Source organism: Podarcis gaigeae (assembly GCF_964106915.1).
Source record: "Podarcis gaigeae genome assembly, chromosome: 8".
Lineage (NCBI taxonomy): Eukaryota > Metazoa > Chordata > Lepidosauria > Squamata > Lacertidae > Podarcis > Podarcis gaigeae.
The window spans coordinates 75134608-75160621 of record NC_139684.1 but is presented as its reverse complement, the minus strand read 5'-3'; the positions used below and the strand labels follow the sequence as shown (position 1 = coordinate 75160621).

Genomic DNA, 26014 nt, shown 5'->3' with positions numbered 1-26014 from the left:
CTCCGCCTCCACCAGGCCTCCATTGCAGCAGCTGGCCTGCTTCAGAAAGGAAGTACATCAGTGGCCTTGGCACAAGTGGCAGGCTTTGGTAGAGGACTTGCGGCAGCGGAGACAGCGTGTGAGTTAGGCGGGGAGATGGGGGGTGGCAGGCAAGTGAGCGAGCGACGGTAGGGGGGGGCAGACACGTGGGGGCAGAGACAGGTGGGGGCAGGCATGGAAGGGCTGACCCCAGCATAGCCCGGCCCAGAATTCCTCTCTGGGGGTGCTGCCAACCCACGGTACACCACTGCTGCCAACTACACATTTTGTTTCCTAGTGCACTCCAAAAAACAAACAGCCTTTGAGCACCAGAATATGTGTGAGTGCAGGGGAAAAGGAAGCCCTGCAAGTCCCAGAGGATGTTTGCAAATGTTTTTAGTAAACAGGGAAGAGGAACAGAGAAAGATGAAGGACGGGACAGCGACTATGTGGACAGCTTCCGAAGAGCTTATCTCTCCACTGTGTCAACCCAAAGGAAAGGAAAGGAGGCAGGCGCCAAGAGGAGGAGAAGGAGGAGGGCAGCTTCCTAGCAGCTAAAGAAGGATAGTATGTCAAATTAAAACGCAGCATCGTTTGAGAGGGAGATCTGGGTTGGTTTCAGAGCAGTTACTTAAAGTTCTTATAGTAGCACTAGCTCAATAGTGAAGGCATGTAATTTATTCCCTTTGTAGCAGGGAAGAAGGGCAGCCGTCTCCAACATTAATAATGGTAATAATAAACAACTCTGGCCGCCCCACCCGCCTAGCAAGGAGCTCAGAGTCGATCAAGCTCAAAAAGAAACGGAAATCATCATAATCGCAAGAGAAAAGTTCAGCTCCTCACCTGCTGCGCGCCCGATTTTTTTACAGCAAACCTCAGTCCACTCCTCGGTCTCTTTTCTTTTCTCGTTCCAACTCTCTTCTCTTTTATTCCCTCTACCTCCTGCTCGTCGCACTACTAAAAGCTAAAAACGAAAGCGAAGTTGCGAGCGAATCGCCTATTTCCCGATGGCAGCAAATAGCAAAAGCAGCATTCCCCGCTAGGGGGAGCACCGAGCAGCCACTTGATAGACGAGATTCTGCCTTTCCTGGGAAGTCCCGAAGGATGCCTAGTGAAACTTGAAGCATCAGTGGACTTCATCTCTGTTGTTGTCGCCTCTGTGTCAGTCTCAGCAGCAGCCGAGTTGTCTGCATGTCCACACAATCCAGATATTATTCCTTGACGGCTTCCTTGTTGTCGGCTTTTGCATTGTTACACTGATAGGCTGCGAAAAGTGGAAGGGCTCTAAAGCTGTGGGGATTTGGGGCATCTTAGAGGAAATAGTTTAATTTTTTTGAAACATTCTGATATGTGGTGCTGAGCGGCTTTAGAGCTGAGCGGCTTTAGAGTCTGCACGACAAACTGGCTTTGCAGACCAAAACAAATACAATACCTTGTTACGCAGATGCAATTACAACAACATATGGAGCGCAACAGGCTGAATGGTAATGTTCGTAACAAATGTTTTACTGGTTACTTCCTAACATACGAATCAAGTCCAGAATATACGCCATATACAGTCCTAAAGCAAGGCATATAACCTGTTAACGGAGAAATCTGAGGGCTCCCTTGGACAAAAAAAACCAAGGACACCAGCCAGGTATACCAGAGCAAAACAGCAGCCAGTAGGCTTGGTCTTTATTGAAGACTGTCGCCACAGGACTCCCACCTGCCACAAGGTGGAACAAGATGGAAGCCCCAAACTAAAGAGCCCCCAAGCTTTTATTAGCTGCTAATCCCCATGTTATTCCCCCCCCCACTACATCACTCATACATCACGGTTACATCATGAAAGGAGAGGTCTGGTGGCAGTAATCAAAGCATCCTGGACCCTGCCCCATGGTTCTCCTTGCCCTCCACCAATCACCCATCAAGTGTAACAAAATTTAGATTTCCCCATTTCCCAGCCAAGTTAATCACACCCTTTTGTCTTCAGTTACAGATAGGTAGCCGTGTTGGTCTGCCATAGTCAAAACAAAAAATTCATTCCAGTAGCACCTTAAAGACCAACTAAGTTAGTTCTAGGTATGAGCTTTCGTGTGCATGCACACTTGTGTATCTGAAGAAGTGTGCATGCACACGAAAGCTCATACCTAGAACTAACTTAGTTGGTCTTTAAGGTCCTTTTGTCTTCATCTGGGTTTGTTATTTCTGAAATGGCTACCTGTCTGGCACTCAGGTGTCAGGATACCAAGGATTATCACTCAGGCAGACGGGCTGCTGAGTAGCTGAGTTCACATGTCTATATGAATTTCTGAAGTTTTCCCAGTGAGCCAGTACATTTATCAGTGAATTGTTACATTTGGTATCGTGCAGCAAAGGCCCTTTGAATAGATAGGAAGAAACTGTGATGAAGTGTTTTGTGGAGACAAATCACAAAAGTCACAAAAGCGATTGTGCTGATTTTGGTAGTGGGCTGCACTTGCATGATATCTGCTGTAGGGGCAACCCCCCCCCCAACATATACATAAATTCCTGCAACAAACCTATTTAATTAAATCCAATGTAGATACATTTCTTCCTTTCTTAATACATGTTTCCGTTTCTCTCCATCAGGTCAGGTTTTCTGTAAACTGAATGGTGGGCATTGATAAAGGTAAGTACACATAAATTGCATGTTGCTTCACCATTTTTCAAACTTCAGGGCTTGAACTTCTGTTTCTTGGAACTCCTGGAATGCTCAGCAGCATGGAGATCTCTCTTCAGAGTCCAACAGTAGTCAGCCATCATGACTGCATCCCAGCGACCCTGATACCTGGTCTCCATCTCTTTCATGTCCTGATGGAATCTCTCCCCCTGCCCGTCACTCATTGAACCCAGGTTCTCAGGAAACCGGTCCATATGTGAAAATAGGTAGTGCATCTTGACGCTCATGTTGCAGCCCAGGTTTCTGAAAGCATTCAGCATGTTGTTGACAAGTTCTGCGTAGTTTCTGGCCTTATTGTTGCCAAGAAAGCTATTCACTACCAGAACAAATGCCTTCCACGCTTCCAGTTCCACTTCGTTCATTGAGTTTCCGAACTTTGGATCTCTGATGATCTGACAGATCTGAGGACCGTCAAAGATGCCAGCTTTCAACTTCTCCATGGTCAATCCTGGAAAAGCCTGGCACAAGTAAATGAAGCAGTCACCATCATTGTCCAGAGCCTTGGTGAACTGCTTGATTAAGCCGAGCTTGATGTGCAGCGGTGGGAAGAGTACAGTGGTGCCCCGCAAGACGAATGCCTCGCAAGACGGAAAACCCGCTAGACGAAAGGGTTTTCCGTTTTGGAGGTGCTTCGCAAAATGAATTTCCTATGGGCTTGCTTCGCAAGACGAAAATGTCTTGTGAGTTCCTGCGGGGTTTTTTTTTCCTTTCCCCCCCTTTTTCTAAGCTGCTAAACCGCTTATCTGCTTATCCGCTAAGCCGATAAGCCGCTAATGGCGCTAATAGCGCTAATCCACTAAGCCGTCAATGGGCTTGCTTCGCAAGACAAAAAAACCGCTAGACGAAGAGACTCGCAGAACGGATTAATTTCGTCTTGCGAGGCACCACTGTATTCTGTCTCTGTCCACCAGAGGGTCGTTGATGACGTTCCTTTCTTTGCAAGGCACCAATTCCTCCCGCACAGGCCAGTCCTTCTTCGTGTAATGCTGAGCACAGTCCCTACTATCCCACATGCACAGAAAACATGGGTACTTGGTGAAGCCAGACTGTTGTCCCAACAAAAAGTTCACCATCTTCAGGTCAACACAAATAAACCACTTATGCTGATCATAACCAATTTTCTCCAGCACATACTTCACCGCTTCATAGTTCTCCTTCAGTGTACTCGAGTGAGCCAGGGGTATAGAGGCAAACTGGTTGCCGTTGTGTAGCAGAACACATTTCAGTGATCGCTTGCTGCTGTCAATGAACAGTCTCCAATCTTTGGGTTCGTACTGTGGCACTCCAAGCTTGAGCAGAAGCTGCGCAATATCTGCACAGTACACCAAGTCCTTCTCTTCCGAGAAAAAACGGAGGTACTTTTGATGCCTGTTGCCTAAGAAGCTGATGCGAGCACTGTCAGAGAGGAGGTTTTTTCCTTCAATCTGGATGCCAACAGTTCGGCAGAGTCCTTTGACAAGCTGAGGTTGCAAACTAGATCATTCAACTCCTTTTGGGAAAATGGATGTGGAGCATCATCTTCAAGAACCACTTCTTCATGTCCTTCAACACTGGAGGCATCTTCGTCACAAAATGTCAGGAAGTACTCCGAAGATAGGCATTGGAATTTCATCACAATGAGCTACAGGACGACGAGCTGATTGAAGATCAGGATACTTCATGGGGCGGCTGCCCCATTAACTTAGTTTTGATCCCCCAACTTTATGCTTTGCAAGCCCAATTTATGGAAGATTTCGAGGTTTTATGACTTCAAACTGATCCCTTTTCGACATAATCACCCAGAACTATCGGACATGAATACTTCTTGTCATTAAAATAATCATTTCCAATCAAAACAATTATTTGACAAGGCATTTTACCCCCACCAACTTCTTCTAAAATGCTCCACACAAGCATACATGTGAACAAAAATATAAAAAAAAAAAAACAGCTGTGTGGCCATAGCTCAAAAACCTGACCTGATTGAGCAAAACCAACGTGATTTTTGGATTCAGCGCATCAGATTCATCCTAAATCAGCTGAAAAAACACAGACAACAAATTTATTGTTGACCAGTGTTATCAATCATTAAAAGATACAGAGGTTGTGCATACCATCAAAGTGTGTAACAGATCACGTAAACAATGATTCTTGGACGATTCTCAATAGTAATGGCCAATGAATCTCAGTACACCCTTAATAAGCAAAACCATATGATGAGACAGGCATTAACCTAAATGCAGTCTTAAAGGAATATGACCACAATGGTGGCACATAGGCAGAGCTCTTATGTAGTATATGTTTCACATAGCTCAGGGGTTAAAATGCATCTCTGGGTTATTTGTGGGGCATAGGAATTCTTTCTTTTCCCCCCAAAATATAGTCTAGCCCACCCCATGGTCTGAGGGACGGTGGACCGGCCCACAGCTAAAAAAGGTTGCTGACCCCTGACATAGCTTGTGTGGGATATGTCATTATAAAAAGCATGTATACAATTCAGTATTTAGACCTAAACGATGTAGAGTGTTGAGTAAAATAAATAAATCTGCTTTCCTTCTGTGTAAGGACTCTTCCTGCATTTTCAAGAGGTCCTTGATAGGTCCAAAGTACAAAAAAATGTAGGGTCATTATGATGGGATAATGAGCTGCTTGTGCTTAAAAAGCTTGGTCCCTCAGAGTTTGCTCAGCGTAGCAAAGCTCTGCCTTGAGCGGAGCCCTTTGGCATGGCTCCGTCAGTCGCTGGTAGAATCCGACAGTGGGCGTCTGCGGAAATGTTTCCAACATAAAAGCTGCTTAACGGAAACGCGTCTCCTGGATTCTCTGCGTGACAGTTTTCGGCGAGGGGTGGGGGTTCCTAAAGGGGGCCTTGATACCTCCTCACTGTTCTCACTGGAAGTATCCCAGAGCCTCCCCTCCGACTCCCTTTCCCTTGGAGCTCCTGCTCCCCCCCTACTGGTTCCCTCTTCTGCTGCAGAGTCTCTCCTATTCTCCTGGAGCCTTTCCGCCACCCGTTCTTCCGATGGCAGTTCCCTGACATCCACCTCCCCCCCAGGGTCCCCTTCACCCCCTCACGCCTCCTCTCCTACTGGCGGTGAGGATGGAAAGCCCCTGAAGGAACTCTCCTTGTCATCAGAGGATTCAAACACTTCTAGCCACGGCTTTCCGTCTCCTTCCCCGTCTTCCTCTTCTTCGTCGGAGTCAGCTTCCTCCTCCACCCCTGACTCTGGGAACCCTTCAAACTCCCCTTCCTCATCGGTGGTCCCGAAGTGTTCCCTCCTAAATCGTGCCACGGGCTGCGGTTTTCTTGGGAAACGCCGATGAAACGTTTCTATTAAAACCTCGTCATTGACTTCCTCTGCCGGTACCCATGTATTTTCTGACTCTTCCTCCCCCTCCCATTCTACCAAGTATTCCACCTGATTCCCCTTCCACCTGGAATCAATGATTCCTGCCACGTCCATGTTGCGTTCTCTCTCTTCTATGACGGGTGTCTGGGTGACCTCCCTCTCACGTTCCCCCCACTCACGTCCCTCTCGGTACGGCGACAGTAATGACCTGTGAAATACTGGGTGCAATTTCATGTGACTGGGCAATCTGAGTTTGAATGCTACTGGGTTGACCTGTTGTATGACCTCAAAGGGTCCCAACCGTTTGGGTCTCAATTTCTTACACCCTCCCTTGAACGGCAGTCCTTGGGTGGATAGCCACACCCGGTCTCCCACCCTTATGGTTTCACCCTCCCTCCTATTTCTGTCGGCTTGCTTCTTATATTCTTCTTTGGCTTTCTCTAAGTTGAGTTGGAGCTGACGGTGGATCGCTTCCATCTCTTCAACAAAATGTTCCGCCGCCAGTACACTCCACCTCTCCCCTCCTTCTCCTGGAAATGCCCGGGGATGACACCCATAATTTGCCAGAAAGGGACTCATCCCTGTGGACACGTTCTCCGCGTTGTTGTAGGCAAATTCTGCCAGAGGTAACTTATCTACCCAATCATTTTCTCTGTCCCTTACATAACACCTCAGGTATTGTTGCAAAACCCCGTTTGCCCTTTCTGCCTGCCCATTTGTTTCTGGGTGTCTGGCGGTGGAAAAATTTACCTCCACGTGCAGCAAGCTCATTAGCTTCTTCCAGAACCTGGAAGTAAATTGTTTCCCTCTGTCGCTGACCACCCTCAAGGGGGCGCCATGCAACCTGAAAATATGCTTTATAAACAACTTTGCGGTTTCTTCCGCTGTGACTGCATGTGAACAGGCTATAAAATGGCACATCTTAGTTAATAGATCTACCACCACCATGACAGCTGTTTTTCCTTTGGATTTTGGCAGATCTGTCATAAAATCTATGGATACCATCTCCCATGGTCTTTCTGGTGTGGGTAAGGGTTCTAATAGCCCCGCTGGTGCCAGCCTCTCTCCTTTTGCTCTCTGGCACCTGTCGCATCCCCTGACATACTCTCGCACGTCTTCCCTCACCTTGGGCCACCAAAACTCCCTGGTAACCAACCACATGGTTTTGTGCTGCCCGAAGTGCCCCGCCGTGGGGCTGTCGTGTAACTGTTTGAGCACTCGGCCTTTTAGTTCCCCATCTGGTATGTAGAGTGCCCCTTTGTAATACAACTTTCCGTTCTTTTCCTCAAAACCCCCTGTGTTCTCCCCTGTTCCCCTGAGTTCCCTGAGCTTTTCTTGGGCGTATTCATCGTTCTCGGTACCCTCCACCAGTTCTCTTTGCCCCACCAAAGCCGCCCCACAAACCCAGTGGTCCTCGGGGATGATATGTCTTTCCTCCACCGCTCCCTCCCCCTCCAAGTACTCAGGTTTTCGGGAGAGAGCGTCTGCCCTGACGTTCTCTGGCCCTGGCACGTAGCGAATTTCAAAATTGAACTTGGAGAACTCTTGCGCCCATCTTACTTGTCTCTGGTTCAGTACTTGGGCCGTTCTCCAGTATTCTAGATTTTTGTGGTCTGTCCGCACTTGGACCTTGTGTTGCGCCCCAATCAACAGGTGTCGCCATCTCCGGAACGCTTCATGGATGGCGAGTAATTCTCTGTCGTACACGGTATAGTTCCTCTCAGATTTGTTCAACTTCCGCGAGAAGAAGGCACACGGTCTCCATTCTGACGTATCCTCTCCCGGCTGTAGGAGCATGGCGCCCACCGCTCTGTCTGACGCGTCGGTCTCCACTCTCATCGGCTGCTGCAGATCCACATGTAAGAGTTGTTCTTCCGAAGCAAACGCCTTCTTTAAGCTTTCGAACGCTCGCTGCGCTTCTTCCGTCCAGACAAATTTCTTCTTGCTGCTGAGACAATCCGTGATGGGGGCCGTTAAGTGGGCAAAGTTCTTGATGAACTTCCGATAGAAGTTTCCGAAACCCAAGAACCTTTGCATGTCTTTCTTAGTTTTCGGTGGTTTCCATTCCAGTACCGCTTGAACCTTGCTAGGATCCATGGCCAACCCCTTGTCTGACAACCGGTACCCCAGGAATTCCACCTCTCTGGTGTGAAACTGACACTTCTCCAGTTTCACCCACAGCTGGTTTTCTTGCAGTTTGCTCAGTACCTCTCGTACATCTCGCTAATGCTGCTCCTCATTCTCTAAGTACACTAGTACGTCATCTAAGAACGCTGCGCAGTTCTTGTAAAGCAATGGTCCTAGGACGTGATTCATGAACGATTGAAAAACGGCCGACCCCCCCTGGAGGCCGAAGGGCATAACGAGGTATTCAAAGGCCCCTAAAGGGGTGAACATAGTGGTTTTCCACTCATCTCCCTTTCTCATACGTATCAGATTGTACGCCCCCCTTAGGTCCAGCTTGGTAAAAAATTTCCCTTTCCTCACCCGGGTCAGAATGTCATCGATTCTGGACATGGGGAAAGCCACTGGTTCGGACACGGCATTTAGGGCCCTGAAATCTACGACCAATCTCGGTTTATCTGTATTTTTTTTGTCCACAAAGAACACTGGGCTACCCCCCACCGCTCGTGACTCTCTGATGAACCCATGCTTGAGGTTCTTGTCTATAAACTGCCTTAACTCCTGCATCTCCCTGTCTGACATTGCATACAGCTTGCCCACTGGCAATTGTGCTCCTGGGAGTAAATTGATTTGACAGTCAAAGGGTCTGTGCGGGGGTAGTTTATCTGCTTCCCTTTCGCTGAAGACGTTAGCCAAGTCGGCATACTGTCGTGGTACCCTCCCTTGGTCTGTTACTTCCATCCTTGCTAGCGTGGCCTGGGTGCCTACTTGGCTCTCCCTCTCCGTGCAATGTGCCATGCAATGCGCTGACCCAAAGGAAACCACTCTCTGGTGCCATCCCACTAGCAGATCATGCAGCGCTAGCCAGCTCATCCCCAAAATAATGGGCGCTCCCCCCAAGGTGGCTATATTAAACGCTATCAGTTCTGTGTGCCTTGCCACCCTCATTACCATGGGGACAGTCTGCTGGTTAACTTCTCCTCCCAACAGCGCCCTCCCATCAATCGTGGTCACCTGCAGAGGGTTATTTAAGGGGATAGTCTGTATCTGGTGTTCGGCTGCAAACTCCTTACTCATAAAGTTGCAGGAGCTGCCTGAGTCCAATAGCGCTTTAACCTTTAGTGGGTGTCCGTTTGCCAGCTCTAGCAACACCTCTATTACCAGAGCTGGTCTTGGTGGTTCCGGCGTGGGCACATTCACTGTTCCTTGGCCTGGCTGCTGTGCCCCGATGGTGGCAGCCAGGCGTTGGCTTTTACTTGCTCCTTAGCTCCCTCCACCTCCTCCCCAACAGCTCCCGCCATCCCTTGCCATTCCTTTCTTTGCGGACAAACTCTGGCAAAGTAACCTGGCTGTTGGCAGAGAAAACATTTCTTGGCGCCTTTTCCCTCCTTCTTCCGCCCTTCACTGGGGTTTGAAACTGCGCGCGCGCTGTTCCAATTTCCATCGGCTCTGCTGGCGGGGAAGGCTGCTCTGGAATCTCTGGAATGCGGAAATCCCTCCAACGCTCCCCTTTCCCTTCCCGCTTCTCCAAGGCTCTGGCCTCCTGGCGTGCTCCTATGGCCAGCGCGGATTTAGTCAGCTGGTCCATAGACTCCGCCCTGGGCGCCCGGGAAAGTTCGTCTTTCACTGCCGAAGATAATCCTTCTTCGAACAGCATTTGTATCGGTTCCGCTGACAAATCCCAACTTAATTTATGGATCAACATGGTGAACTCAGTCCAGTACGCACGGACAGATCGGCTCCCTTGTTTACATGCCATTAACTGTCTGCGTGCCACTCCCTGCTCAATTTCGCTGGAGAACATCAGATCCATGGCGCGAAAAAACTTCCTTGTGTCCTTTAGGACCTCATTATTGGCTGCCATTAGGGGTCTCACCCAGTGTTTCGCCCCCCCTTCGAGATGGCCAATCACAAACGCTACCCTCGATTCCTCATCAGGAAAATCATCAAACTGCAGATTGAGTGCATATTGCATCTCTGTCCTAAAGGCTTGATAGTTCCTGGGATCACCCCCAAATTTCTGCACCAGTCCTGGCACCTTCCTTGAGAGTTGGGTGGCTTTTCCCTTTTCTGCATCGTGAGCCCTCCTCTCCTCAAGCCTAGCCGTTTGCAGAGCTAACTGGACCTCCAACATCCTGTACCTTTCTTCCAGGCTTGAACCGGCTGCAGCTGCTCCCCTTCTCCGGCTCCGGCTGGGTTGCTCATGATGCCTCTCCTTGCACAAGCTGCTTTCAGAGACTGTCGGATTGCTATGATGGGATAATGAGCTGCTTGTGCTTAAAAAGCTTGGTCCCTCAGAGTTTGCTCAGCGTAGCAAAGCTCTGCCTTGAGCGGAGCCCTTTGGCATGGCTCCGTCAGTTGCTGGTAGAATCCGACAGTGGGCGTCTGCGGAAACGTTTCCAACATAAAAGCTGCTTAACGGAAACGCGTCTCCTGGATTCTATGCGTGACAGTTTCCGGCGAGGGGTGGGGGTTCCTAAAGGGGGCCTTGATACCTCCTCACTGTTCTCACTGGAAGTATCCCAGAGCCTCCCCTCCGACTCCCTTTCCCTTGGAGCTCCTGCTCCCCCCCTACTGGTTCCCTCTTCTGCTGCAGAGTCTCTCCTATTCTCCTGGAGCCTTTCCGCCACCTGTTCTTCCGATGGCAGTTCCCTGACAGTCATCCTCAGTGTGCGACTTTTGAATGAAATGGGATACCAGAGGAGCACCCAAAATTCTATTTCTGATCCTAGAATGATGCTCCAATTGTAGCCTTTTGTTGCACCCACGCAGAGACAAAAGGAGCCAAACGACACCAAGGGGTTAATCCAGAGAAAGAGTGTTTTATTCGGGGGGGGGGGGCAGAGGCACCTGTGTGATTCAGTTCACAAAAGACAGGCCGCAGCAAAAAGCATTTTACATCAGGTTTTTATCCTGTTCTCCAAACCCCCTCCTTCCCTCTCCCTCTTCACAGATTTTACATAGAAATGTTGCTTTTCATTCTCTGGCTCTGCTCCCGGAAGTATGTTGCAAATCAATGTACCAGGACAAGGTTATCTTGGATCTGGGAAGCAAAAAGCTTTACTGTTCTCAGCTGTAGGTTTGTTACAGCATTTTTGTTACAGAGAGGACTGCTTAGCTCGTGCTTTTTGTCTTAGAGGAAAATGCAGTTTTTAAAATGCTTAAGGGGAGGCCTGGCTGGGGGGGGGGGGATTCACAAACAGTTTTTAGGGCTTTCTGGGGTAACCCTAACTGTATCCCTTCACAATATCCTGGTTCTGATTGGTCTTGTGGTTTGTCCCACATATAATAAACCACATGTGCATTTTATTACATAGACAGTGCGTTCAGTAGCACATGTAGCAAATGATTGTATGGTGAATTTAAGCCCTCACTGTTGGTGAACTCTTTTACCAGAAGTGCGTATCTGCATGCAACGCAGTGTCCACACTTTAAAAAACCTCTTGGGGCTGTTATTAAAGTCTGTTGTTGTGGTATGGGTTTTAGATCAGTGTGTACCAGTATGTCTCGAAGGGATCTAGTGCATCGTTTCCCGAAGCATGGAAGGACCTCGCAACCAGGAATATCTTTTAAGATATGGCAATGCCGTTTCACTATTCTCGTCATGTGATTAAATTCTAAGGAAGAATGGATTCTCTTGGTGATCTCATGAGTATCAGTCCGGGTTTTTTAAAGTGTGGATCTATCCTTAGTTTTAGTTCTTTGTTTGTTTTTTAAATTATCTTTATTAAAGTTTTAAAGGTTACAAAAAGAAAAAGTAAAAACACCATATTAAACAAAAACAAAACAACACATCACAATAAGGGGGGGAAAAGAAAAAGAAGAAAACAGAAAAATAAAATCCATTAAAAAAAACAAACAGCTAATCTTCCCATAACTTATCTTTCATTTGCTGTTTCCTTGACCTCCTCACACCTCCCTTTTTTGTATTCTAGTTCGGTTAACTATTTCAGCAAATCCTTTCCATCTTTTCCAATTTTTGTCCTGTAATTTATCTTAATATAATGTAACTTTACTTTCCCTCCTTTCACCAATTAACAGTCTATTTTTTCCTAAACCCTTATAACATTTCTGCTAAAACCACATAACTTCATTCCAACATCCTTCTAACATTCATTAATTTTACAATGTTTCTGTAGATAGTCTTTAAATTTCTTCCAATCTTCCTCCACCGACTCTTCTCCCTGGTCTCGGATTCTGCCAGTCATTTCCGCCAGTTCCATGTAGTCCATCACCTTCATCTGCCATTCTTCCCGGGTGGGTAGATCTTGTGTCTTCCAGTACTTTGCAGTAAGTATTCTTGCTGCTGTTGTAGCATACATAAAGAAAGTTCTAACCTTCTTTGGCACCAATTGGCCAACCATGCCCAGGAGAAAGGCCTCTGGTTTCTTCAGAAAGGTATATTTAAATACCTTTTTCATTTCATTATAGATCATCTCCCAGAAAGTCTTAATCCTTGGGCATGTCCACCAAAGGTGAAAGAATGTACCTTCAGTTTCTTTGCATTTCCAACATTTATTTTCGGGCAAATGATAACTTTTTGCAAGCTTGACTGGTGTCATGTACCACCTGTAGATCATTTTCATTATATTATCTCTTAAGGCATCACATGCCATGAACTTCATACCTGTGGTCCATAACTGTTCCCAGTCAGCCATCATAATATTATGTCCAACATCTTGCGCCCATTTAATCATAGCTGATTTCACCGTTTCATCCTGAGTATTTCATTTCAACAGCAAGTTATACATTCTTGACAAGTTCTTAATTTTGGGATCTAGCAGTTCTGTTTCCAATTTTGATTTTTCCACCTGGAAGCCAATTTTTTTGTCCAAATTATATGCCTCCATTATCTGGTAATAATGGAGCCAATCTCGCACTCTATTTTTTGGATTTTCACAACTCTGTAGTTTTAATCTGTCTCCCTCTTGTTCCAAAATTTCCCAATATTTCGGCCATTTGGCCTCCATATTGAGCTTTTTCTGAGCCTTCGCTTCCATTGGTGACAACCACCTTGGGGTTTTATTTTCAAGCAAGTCCTTATATCTTAACCAGACATTAAGCAGTGCTTTTCTGACAATAAAGCACTTAAAAAAAAAATAAAGCAATTAAAGGGACGCAGGTGGCGCTGTGGGTTAAAGCCTCAGCGCCTAGGACTTGCCGATCGAAAGGTCGGCGGTTTGAATCCCTGTGGCGGGGTGCACTCCCGCTGCTCGGTCCCAGCGCCTGCCAACCTAGCAGTTCAAAAGCACCTCCGGGTGCAAGTAGATAAATAGGGACCGCTTACCAGCGGGAAGGTAAACGGCGTTTCCGTGTGCGGCTCTGGCTCGCCAGAGCAGCGATGTCATGCTGGCCACGTGACCCGGAAGTGTCTTCGGACAGCGCTGGCCCCTGGCCTCTTAAGTGAGATGGGCGCACAACCCCAGAGTCTGTCAAGACTGGCCCGTACGGGCAGGGGTACCTTTACCTTACCTTCTGACAATATGGTTTTTAAACGCTTTATGTGCTTTGACCTTATCATACTACAAATATGCATGCTACCCAAATACATTGTTAAAACCTTCTAGGTCCAGCACGTCAGTGTTTTCCAGAAGCAGCCATTCTCTCAGCCAGCAAAAAGCGGCTGATTCATAATAAAGTTTTAAGTCAGGCAGGGCAAATCCACCTCTTTCTTTAGCATCAGTTAATATCTTAAATTTTATTCTAGGCTTCTTGCCCTGCCAGACAAATCTAGAAATATCTCTCGGCCACTTCTTGAAACAATCCATTTTATCCAAAATTTGCAATGTTTGAAACAAAAACAGCATCCTTGGCAATACATTCATTTTTATCACAGCAATTCGGCCTAGCAATGATAGCTTCAGATTTGACCATATTTCTAAATCCTTTTTCACTTCCATCCAACATTTCTCATAATTATCCTTAAATAAATTCACGTTCTTGGCAGTCATATTTACCCCTAGGTATTTCACTTTCTTAACCAGTGTTAATCCTGTCTCCTTCTGAAACCTCTCTCTCTCAGTCACTGTTAGATTTTTCTCTAAAACCTTGGTTTTCATCTTATTCAACTTAAATCCTGCTACTTGTCCAAATTCTTGGATCAGTCCCAGTACTCTTTTAGTACTAGATTCTGGCTCCTGTAATGTCAATACCAGATCATCAGCAAATGCTTTCAATTTGTACTGTTTAGCTCCAACTTGTATACCTTTAACCAATTGGTCCCTTCTAATCATGTTTAAGAGAACCTCCAGGACTGATATAAAAAGCAATGGAGAGATTGGGCAACCTTGTTGTGTTCCTTTCTCTATCTTAAATTCTTCCGTCACTACATTATTCACAATTAATTTAGCCTTTTGTTCTGAGTAAATTGCACCTATACCGTTCCCAAAACCTTGACCAACCCCCATCCCCTGTAAATTCTTCTTCATGAAACTCCAAGAAATATTTTCAAAGGCTTTCTCCGTGTCCACAAATATCAAAACAGCTTTGGTGTTAATATTCACTTGTAGTTTTTCTAAAATGTTAATTATGTTCCTTGTATTGTCAGACAAGTGTCTACCTGGGAGAAAGCCCGCTTGATCTTTATGGATTTCTTCTACTAGTACCTTTTTTAGTCTTTTAGCCAAAATATCTGCAAAAATTTTATAATCCACATTAAGCAAAGATATGGGGCGATAGTTCTTAAGCTCCTTAGTTTTAGTTCTTTGTATGCTGTGGACACCACTGTACGTGGGCAACCGCATTCTAGGAAAGAGGTTACCCTTGTGATCAAGTCTTTGGCCGTGGTAAGTTTATTCAGGACCTCCCTCTCCTCCTTACTCAAATTCTTACAGAAATTGGGGTGCGGGCAACGTTATAGTTATTACAAAGTCCTAGGTAAATAGCTTTTAAAAAATGCTCTTGAATTTCCTGTACAGCTACATCCATCTCTCAGTTACAGCCACCACCATTCACAGCTGACCCTTCAGGTTTAAGTCCTGGATTTACAGAAGCCATCCTGGTTTCTGATTTGACCCTGGAATAATAATAATAATAATAATAATAATAATAATAATAATAATAATAATAATTTATTTCTACCCCGCCCATCTGGCTGGGTCCCCCCAACCACTCTGGGCGGCTTCCAACAAAACACTAAAATACAATAATCTATTAAACATTAAAAGCTTCCCTAAACATGCCCCATTTTCCTTAGGACACAGAGCCACAGCTAGGTGAGGCCCTGCCAGAGGCGCAGGCGGGGTGTGTGTGTGCAAAATCGGCTGCCGAGACCCTCCACCAGGCACCCTGGCTGGCCAGCTCTCACTGCCCACAGCCCAGGCAGGATGGGGAAGAAGGCATGCTGGGCAGCAACTGCTCCCAGCTGCCTCCCTCGCCACTTGGTCCTCCCTGTGCATGCCGCAGTGCCCCATCCCATTTGGCCATGAGGTACCAGCTCTGCCTCTCCCAGAACTCGCTTGGGGTCGGGGCCAGGAAGCTACACCAGCCCAGTGGTGGAGCAAGTTGACTGGGCGCCTGGGGCGGGGCCAAGGGGTGGGGCCAGCCACCCATGGGGCAGGGCCAGCCTGGGCAAGACGCTCTGCAGGACCACCAAGGAGTCTGCCTGCCTCCTCCCAGTCAGCCACACTCCAGTTGAGGGTGAGGCAGCAGGTGGACCGTTTGGTGCAGGGCGGAGCTGCACTCCCAAGGGAGTCACTTGGCTTGGGCGTGCTGCAGGCCTGTCGTGAATGCCGCCTGGCTTTTTGTCACCCCCCTCAGTGGTGATACCCAGGGAGCCCGCCCCTACCACACCCACCTTCCTCCGCCCCTGCACCAGCCTCAGCCCCTGACACTGCCCAGCTCACCTCACTGCTCGCACCCCTGCCTCTCCACACATGGGGGCGGGAGTCGCCAAGTTCAAAGCCTGTGTACTCCGGAGTCACTTCTCTATCTCTCTAGTCTTGCTCACCCTCCTTCAAGAGTGTCAACCTGAATAAAATATATGGGGGGGGCAGGTAAGCACTGCCCTGTATAATCAAGATGGAGCACACACACACTATTTGAATGGCAATGCCCATTAACGTGGGGGGGGGCAGCCTTCTCAAATATTTTAGGGAGGGGCAAAGGAACCTTGACCCCAAGGAGCCGGCTCCCATGCACTCCTCCCTATTAAAGTGGGGTGCTCCCCACTTTATGCAACTTCACTTATGCACACAAGGCCCTGGAACATAACCCGCAAGTAAGTGAGGAGATGCCTATATACCATCATCTAGGTCAGTCTTCCCCATCTTGGTGTCCTCTCTCTGTTTTGGTCTCCTTCAATCAGAATTCATTACAAAAGGGAATTCATTACAAGGTAAAGTGTGTGAGGAATTGAACTGAATGGGTGCTGGGGGGGGGGGGTTGGAGGAGAGACAGAAAGAAGAGCCAATTTGTCTGTGGCTAGGGGGCACAATCTAGACAGTTCTGCCAGGGTCTCAAGATCACCTAGCTAAAGCTCTGTTTGTTGTTGTTGTTTAGTCGTTTAGTTGTGTCCGACTCTTCGTGACCCCATGGACCAGAGCACGCCAGGCACTCCTGCCTTCCACTGCCTCCCACAGTTTGGTCAGGCTCATGTTCGTAGCTTCGAGAACACTGTCCAACCATCTCGTCCTCTGTCGTCCCCTTCTCCTTGTGCCCTCCATCTTTCCCAGCATCAGGGTCTTTTCCAGGGAGTCTTCTCTTCTCATGAGGTGGCCAAAGTATTGGAGCCTCAGCTTCACAATCTTTCCTTCCAGCGAGCACTCAGGGCTGATTTCCTTCAGAATGGATACTGGAAAGCAGGACTGGCCTCTGCTGAAAAAGTTTGCTGACCTCTGATTAAACCAGTGTGTTATGATCCACAAACAATAGATTGGCACAGCAATGTATTTAGGACTAAATGTCCTGTTGTTGATAATTCCTGGCTGCTTGCCTGCACACAGCTCTGCTCAAATGGCTGATTTCTGAGAAAGCGAAACCTAAACTGGGTGGCTCTGTTTCCTCTTCATTGTAACCATAGGCGCCGACTCAATGGGGCCTGAGGGGGCCCGAGCCCCCTCAAAAATTCGTTTGGGGGGGCTCTGCCCCCCCAATAATTTAAGAAAATTATTACCGTATTTTTCCGGCATTCTGCCTCAGGGTCTTACTGCCCACCCTGCTCTGTTTCCTTGCTGTGTTTGCTCAAACGGAACAAAGAGCAGGGAAAGCCCCTCCCCTCCAGGCAGAGGGAAAGCAGAGTGTGTCTCTGTGCTCCTGCAGGAGGGAGAGAGAGAGAGCGAGAGAGAGCGCGCGAGCTGGCTGACTTGGGTGGGTAGGTGAGGGAAAACTTTTGCCTTCCTTTCCTCCCTCCTCCTGTTATACCCCTCTCCTGCATTCTTAGCCAGCTGCTTCTCTGCACACCCCTCTCCTGCTCCGTGTCCCTTCTGTGTTTTTCCTTCCCTCCCCACTTAAAATGTGGTTAAAAAGCATGGATCCACATAGATCCTCAGGATCTTTGCATTGGGTCAGCCCAAATTCACCATCAGAGCACATAGCATGTCCATGGCTACAGCCTGCCCCCCCAAAATCACGCACCCACTGTTGCCTGGGGCTGCAATGGTGCAAAAACGTGGTTACAAAACATGGATCCACATGGATCCTCAGGATCTTTGCATTGGGTCAGCCCAAATTCACCATCAGAGCACATAGCATGTCCATGGCTACAGCCTGCCCCCCCAAAATCACGCACCCACTGTTGCCTGGGGCTGCAATGGTGCAAAAATGTGGTTACAAAGCATGGATCCACATGGATCCTCAGAATCTTTGCATTGGGTCAGCCCAAATTCACCATCAGAGCACATAGCATGTCCATGGCTACAGCCTGCCCCCCCAAAATCACGCACCCACTGTTGCCTGGGGCTGCAATGGTGCAAAAACGTGGTTACAAAACATGGATCCACATGGATCCTCAGGATCTTTGCATTGGGTCAGCCCAAATTCACCATCAGAGCACATAGCATGTCCATGGCTACAGCCTGCCCCCCCCAAATCACGCACCCACTGTTGCCTGGGGCTGCAATGGTGCAAAAACGTGGTTACAAAACATGGATCCACATGGATCCTCAGGATTTTTGCATTGGGTCACCCCAAATTCACCATCAGATCACATGTCTGTGGCCACAGCATGAAGCACAAAAATGATACATCCACTGTTTCATTCAGAATGTTTTTTTCCCTTGTTTTCCTCCTCTAAAAACGATGTGCGTGTTATGGTCAGGTGCGTGTTATAGAGCGAAAAATACGGTAGTTATATTATGCTTTGTAAAATCACAAAATTATGTTGGTATTTTTTATTTTCCTTGTTTGATGATAGTTACCTTTTAAAATACATTCAGTAATGAGTTAAAACAAATAATTATTACGGTAGTAAAAGAGGCGGCGCGAGTAGTTTTGCTCGGTGCGTGCGACTGGCCCAGCCCCTCTTTCCTTTTCCTCTCTTCTGCTCTCCCGCCGGGCGCCTGAGGGAGAGTTACTTAGCGGTTCTGAGGAGCCGCTGTTGTTTTGGCAGGGGAAAAACCGCCGCCCGCGAACCGCCGAGCTCCCTCTCTCTTTCCAGCCTCTCTCTCTCTCTCTCTCTCTCTCTCTCTCTCTCTCTCTCTCTCGCTATGGCCAAGGAGGAGGAGAAGCCCTTCAGCCAGTCTATGGCCGAGTGGCGGAGGTTCATCTACAACCCCAACAGCGGCGAGTTCCTGGGGCGAACGGCCAAGAGCTGGGGTGAGGAGGGCGAGCGAGCGCGCGCGCGCGGGGAAGGGAGGGGAGGGGGCGGCCGGCACGAGGGGCGGTGGGAGGCGAGGCGCGGCGGGCACTTGCCTTGCCCACCACGCATCTCTCTCCTTCTCGGTCTCTCTCCCTCCCTCAGCTGGCGAGGGGGCCATGAGGCGGGCGGCAGCAGCAGCAACGGGCCGGGAGCGGATCTTATAAAACTTCCCGGGGCAGGACCCCAGTATGGGCCCCCCCAATATTTTTTATAAGTCGGCGCCCCTGATTGTAACCCATTTGGAGAACAAAAATAAATGAGTTTTAAAGGTAAAGGTAAAGGTACCCCTGCCCGTACGGGCCAGTCTTGACAGACTCTGGGGTTGTGCGCCCATCTCACTTAAGAGGCCAGGGGCCAGCGCTGTCCGGAGACACTTCCGGGTCACGTGGCCAGCGTGACATCGCTGCATCTGGCGAGCCAGAGCTGCACACGGAAACGCCGTTTACCTTCCCGCTGGTAAGCGGTCCCTATTTATCTACTTGCACCCGGAGGTGCTTTCGAACTGCTAGGTTGGCAGGCGCTGGGACCGAGCAGCGGGAGCGCACCCCGCCGCAGGGATTCGAACTGCCGACCTTTCGATCGGCAAGTCCTAGGCGCTGAGGCTTTAACCCACAGCGCCACCTGAGTTTTAGCACATTTTAAATTGGGTGTGGAAGGTTGGCACACTGCAGAGTGTGCCAGGTGGAACATGATCTAATCTAAATACTGGATTACGCAATAGCCTGATCTATTAGAAGGCTCAAAATGCATGAGAATCCTCCACTGATGTAAGCAATAACATTGAATATAAAAACAATTACAGTACACACAATAATTGGGTCCCCCCTTTGTGGAAAGAACATACTGTCAGACACATTTTAGCATTCCTACATAATATCACACAACAAACTAATTAAATATCAGTTGCATATTTTGAGGCAATTGTAATCTTTTGCACACCTTTTCAGTCCTGGAGCACAGAGTGTTGAGGTTTAAAAAGTGAGAGAATGTCCTTGCAATTCAACTCCCCCCTCCCCCTTTGTCAGCCTCCCTCCTCCATCAGTCTATACCCTTTGAAAGAACTTGCTGTGGCCACTTTGAAAACTCAGGTGTCTGTTGTTGTTGCAGGTAATAAGTAGTCTTGTGGTCACGAGGAATTGGGGAATTGGGTTGAGGGGTTGTTGTTGCTTTTTCATCATTGGGTCTGTAGTAAGACATCTGTAGACAGGATATCCTGTAAGGGGCAGGATTTTGGGGGGGACTTAAAGACAGTTAGAAAAGGAAGGGGCGAAAAGCAAAAAAAGAATGTCATTGAGCTTCCTTGGGAAGCTGCAAACAATAAAAATCTTTTTTCCCCCGTGAAATGAATTAAAACAATTTAAAAATTCCATAAGGGAAAAGGGCAGATTTTTGTTTACTACATTAGAATGCAAACTACTTGTCTTTTCATTCAAAGGGAGATTCAGCAGTCTTTGTTGCTGTTTAGTCATTTAGTCGTGTCCGACTCTTCGTGACCCCATGGACCAGAGCACGCCAGGCACTCCTGTCTTCCACTGCCTCCTGCAGTTTGGTCAAACTCATGCTGGTAGCTTCAAGAACACTATCCAACCATCTCGTCCTCTGTCGTCCCCTTCTCCTTGTGCCCTCCATCTTTCCCAACATCAGGGTCTTTTCCAGGGAGTCTTCTCTTCTCATGAGGTGGCCAAAGTATTGGAGCCGCAGCTTCACGATCTGTCCTTCTAGTGAGCACTCAGGGCTGATTTCCTTAGGAATGAAGAGGTTTGATCTTCTTGCTGTCCATGGGACTCTCAAGAGTCTCCTCCAGCACCATAATTAAAAGCATCAATTCTTCGGCGATCGGCCTTCTTTATGGTACAGCTTTCACTTCCATACATCACTACTGGGAAAACCATAGCTTTTACTCAGCAGTCTTTAAATGGGCAATAAAAGGTCCTCTGATCAGGTTGTAAAATAAAACTCAAACACCACTCTTTTTGGATCGGGCCCACCACAATGGCAGCCCACAGACAGAATAAAAGACATGGGACGCTGGCAATCCGACGCGTACAAAAGTTATATCCGCGACAACTCCAAAATTTAAAACAGACCTATCACTTACACTTCTCTGCCATTTTCTTGCTTTTCAGGGACAAACTGCATAGAAATTTGGATTGTGGGACACAGTATCATCCATTGGGCCTGGGAACAGGCAGCAGCGGCCAGGGGTGCCAGCTGGGTTTTCCATCGCACCCCTGTTCCATTCTAATGTAGTAAACAAAAATCTGCCCTTTTCCCTTATGGCTGCGGGGTCTTGACACGCAATTCCTGGCTGCTCACCAGCACACAGCTCTGTTCAAATGGCTGATTTCTGAGAAAGCGAAACCTAAAATGGGTGGCTCTGTTTCCTCTTCATTGTAAACCATTTGGAGAACAAAAACAAAAGGAAATCTCTCCAGCCAGACTAGCAGAAGCTAAGCACGCACAGGAAGACTAGTTTGGTGCAGCCAATTCTGTCCAAAGCAGTGAAGCAGCAGTAGTGGAAAAATCTTAGAGTTTGTGACAATGATGAATCCACAAAACTAAACACTATTTCCCGGGACAATTTTGATTAATAAAAGAGATTTTTAGAATGCAAACTACTTGTCTTTTCATTCAAAGGGAGATTCAGCAGTCTTTAGATGGGCAGTAAAAGGTCCTGCTGATTAGGTTGTAAAATAAAACTCAAACACCATTAGCCATATGACTTAATATTGAATCCATAGGGTGTTTAAAAACAGCAGCAGCAGCAGCAGCAAAAGCAACAACAACAACAACAACAACAACTGTGTTTTTCCTCTTGCATCCAGCACTTGCAAAAAATGGGGCTCTGTGTGAGCAGGTACTCACAGCCATACAGAACAGGATTTAACAGCTGATAATTGCGATATTAAATCCTTCTGCTTTCACTGCCTGCACCCATTCCCTGCTGTCTTAGCCGACACCTGGAGCCAACCTAGAATCCAAACCATGCACCTGCCCATCAGCTGATGGCAGCTGTTTGGCAGGTAGACGTGGTTTGGAAAATATTGTGATCGGAGGTCAAATTGGACCCCTTCATGGGCCAAGATAAAAATAAGAGCTCCTCTGTTTACTCAGCTTGCCTCCTGATTGAATAATGATGGGAAGGCAGGTGTCACTAAAGTAGAATCATAGAATCATAGAGTTGGAAGAGACCACAAGGGCCATCAAGTCCAACCCCCTGCCAAGCAGGAAACACCATCAGAGCACTCCTGACATATGGTTGTCAAGCCTCTGCTTAAAGACCTCCAAAGAAGGAGACTCCACCACACTCCTTGGCAGCAAATTCCACTGTCGAACAGCTCTTACTGTCAGGAAATTCTTCCTAATGTTTAGTTTGGATCCATTGCTCCGTGTCCGCTTCTCTGGAGCAGCAGAAAACAACCTTTCTCCCTCCTCTATGTGACATCCTTTTATATATTTGAGCATGGCTATCATATCACCCCTTAAGCTCCTCTTCTCCAGGCTAAACTTGCCCAGCTCCCTTAGCCGTTCCTCATAAGGCATCATTTCCAGGCCATTGACCATTTTGGTTGCCCTCCTCTGGACACGTTCCAGTTTGTCAGTGTCCTTCTTGAACTGTGGTGCCCAGAACTGGACACAGTACTCCAGGTGAGGTCTGACCAGAGCAGAATACAGTGGCACTATTACTTCCCTTGATCTAGATGCTATACTCCTATTGATGCAGCCCAGAATTGCATTGGCTTTTTTAGCTGCCGCATCACACTGTTGGCTCATGTCAAGTTTGTGGTCAACCAAGACTCCTAGATCCTTTTCACATGTACTGCTCTCAAGCTAGGTGTCACCCATCTTGTATTTGTGCCTCTCATTTTTTTTGCCCAAGTGCAATACTTTACATTTCTCCCTGTTAAAATTCATCTTGTTTGTTTTGGCCCAGTTCTCTAATCTGTCAAGGTCATTTTGAAGTGTGATCCTGTCCTCTGGGGTGTTAACCACCCCTCCCAGTTTGGTGTCATCTGCAAATTTGATCAGGATGCCCTTGAGTCCATCATCCAAGTCGTTGATAAAGATGTTGAATAAGACCGGGCCCAAGACAGAACCCTGTGGCCCCCCACTAGTCACTCTTCTCCAGGATGAAGAGGAACCATTGATGAGCACCCTTTGGGTTCGGTCAGTCAGCCAGTTACAAATTCACTGAGTGGTAGCATAGTCAAGACCGCATTTTACCAGCTTCTTTACAAGAATATCATGGGGCACCTTGTCAAATGCCTTGCTGAAATCAAGGTAGGCTACATCTACTGCATTCCCTTCATCTAGCAGGGTTGTAATTCTGTCAAAAAACGAGATCAGGTTAGTCTGACATGACTTATTTTTCAGAAATCCATGCTGACTATTGGTGATCACAGCATTCCTTTCTAGGCGCTCACAGACTGTTTGCTTATTGATCTGCTCCAGAATCTTCCCTGGTATTGATGTCAGACTGACTGGGCGGTAATTATTTGGGTCCTCTCTTTTCCCCTTTTTGAAAATAGGGACAACATTTGCCCTCCTCCAGTCAGCCAGGACTTCGCCTGTTCTCCAGGAATTCTCAAAGATGACTGCCAGTGGTTCTGATATCACATCTGCCAGTTCTTTTAATACTCTTGGATGCAGTTCATCTGGCCCTGGAGACTTGAATACATCTAAACTAGCCAAGTATTCTTGTACTATCTCCTTAGTTATTCTGGGCTGTGTTTCCTCTGCTGAATCATTTGCTCCAAATTCTTCAGGTCGGGCATTGTTTTCTTTATTGGAGAAGACTGGGGCAAAGAAGGCACTGAGGAGTTCAGCCCTTTCTGTGTCCCCTGTTTGCATTTCACCATCTTCTCCTCTGTGTGACCCCACTGTTTCTTGGTTCTTCCTTTTGCTACGAACATACCCATAAAAGCCTTTTTTGTTGCTTTTAACCTCTAGCAAGCCTGAGTTCATTCTGTGTTTTAGCTTTTCTGACTTTGTGTCTACACGTGCCGGCTATTTGTTTGAATTCCTCTTTGGTGGTTTCCCCCCTTTTCCATTTTTTGTACACATCCTTTTTTAATCTTAACTCAGTTAAAAGTTCTTTAGATAGCCACCCTGGCTTCTTTAGGCACCTTCCATATTTCCGTCTCATTGGTATTGCCTGAAGTTGTGCTTTTACTATCTCCCTCTTAACAAACTCCCAGCCATCATGAACTCCCTTTCCTTTTAGTATTACTGTCCATGGAATCTCACCCAGCACTTCCCTGTTTTATGAAGTCGGCTTTCTTAAAGTCAAGAAATTGAGTCCTAGTATGGTTGGCTGCTCCTTTCTGCTGTATAGTAAACTTCAGAAGAGCATGATCACTCGAGCCTAATGATCCTTCCACTTCTACCCCACTAACCAGGTCATCAACATTGGTTAGGACCAGATCTAAAATGGCTGTTCCTCTTGTTGCTTCTCCCACTTTCTGGACAATGAAGTTGTCTGCAATGCCAGTGAGGAATCTGTTTGACCTTATGCTCTTGGCTGAGTTTGACATCCAGCAAATATCTGGGTAATTGAAGTCCCCCATTACTACTATCTCCCTTCCTTTTGCATGCTTGGCCATCTGTTCCAGGAAGGCATCGTCTATGTTTTCCGTTTGGCTTGGGGATCTATAATAAACTCCCACAATGAGGTCACTGTTATTCTTCTCTCCCTTAATTTTGACCCAAATGCTCTCACTTTGGCTTTGAGGTTCTAAATCTTGGATCCCTTCACAGGTATACACATCCCTGACATATAACACCACTCCTCCTCCTTTCTTGTCTGGTCTGTTTCTCTGAAATAGATTGCATCCCTCCATTATTACATTCCAATCGTAGTAGTCACGTCGCATTAACACACTGTTGTGCTAACTGCTTAGCACCCACTGCCACACTTTGTGGTCAGGGACATAGGAAGGGGTGCGTTGGAGACAGTCGCCCCGGGTGTCATCCCGGGGGGGGGGCATGACAAACCTCCCCCCCCCCGGCAGATCGCGCCACTGCGCCACTATTGGCCCATTCCACCTATCGCTCTTGCGATACGTCATCACACACCCCAAGGTAGCTGGGCCCCTAGGAGTTGGCCCATTGGAGTTGGCCCCTATAGATGCCCCTTTCCCAGCATGGGAGCCTAGCCAAGCATTGCCGAGTCATATCCTGAATCTAGCAGGATCTCATGGTGAGATCTGGATCCCTCCCGATGCCTTCCGCATTTTCCCCCTGGGCAGGAATCTCCGAGTGGTGCGACCACATAAGGGTTAAGGGGAGTGGGAGAGCTGGGCTCCCTAGAGCAGTCCGGAAAAGGCCCCTCTCTCTGTCTCTCCTCCTCATCTCATCTCCTCTCCATGCTTGTCTTGGGAGGCCACTGGGGTGGTGAGTCTTTTGGGTGAAGGGGAGGCTCTAGGGTAATTGGGGTTGCAGAGGAGACTGTTGGGGGGCTGAGAGATGAATGGGGGAAGGGAAGCAAAGGGACCCAAGGCCTCTCAGCACCCCCCTGGAACGCTCACCCTGTCCCCGTGGGCGTCTAGCCCTGCCCCAGGAGCCAGAGCACCTAGCTCCACCACTGCTTGTGGAGCCAGCTCCTTTTGGAGAGCATGGGTTGGTATCGTCAGTCCTTGGTTTCAGGTTTGGCCGGAAAGATGAAGAAGGACTTCTCGAACCAAGGAAAATTTCATTCAGCATGAAAGTTTATTAATAGGTAAAGGTAAAGGTAAAGGGACCCCTGACCATTAGGTCCAGTCATTGCCGACTCTGGGGTTACGGCGCTCATCTCGCTTTATTGACTGAGGGAGCCGGCGTACAGCTTCCAGGTCATGTGGCCAGCATGAATGAGCCACTTCTGGCATGAAATTTTATTAACAGGTAAACGTAAAGGTAAAGGGACCCCTGACCATTAGGTCCAGTCATTGCCAACTCTGGGGTTGTGGAGCTCATCTCGCTTTATTGGCTGAGGGAGCCGGCATACAGCTTCCGGGTCATGTGGCCAGCATGAATGAGCCGCTTCTGGCGAACCAGAGCAGTGCACGGAAATGCCGTTTACCTTCC

At 47.7% G+C, this 26014-nt stretch overlaps 1 protein-coding gene across 3 annotated transcripts in view; it reads right to left on the bottom strand.

Moving 5' to 3' along the window:
• LOC310851390 (uncharacterized protein) overlaps positions 1 to 26014 on the bottom strand; it is a gene marked incomplete at its 5' end in the record, with an annotated part of 45419 nt that overhangs the window by 7437 nt on the left and 11968 nt on the right. For 2 of the 3 annotated variants that reach the window (XM_083753734.1, XM_083753736.1), the window contains one exon: positions 862 to 990. The exons of the other annotated variant lie outside the window; for it this stretch is intronic. Of the gene's footprint in view, positions 1 to 861; positions 991 to 26014 lie in introns of those variants that run through there. 3 annotated transcript variants of the gene reach the window in all.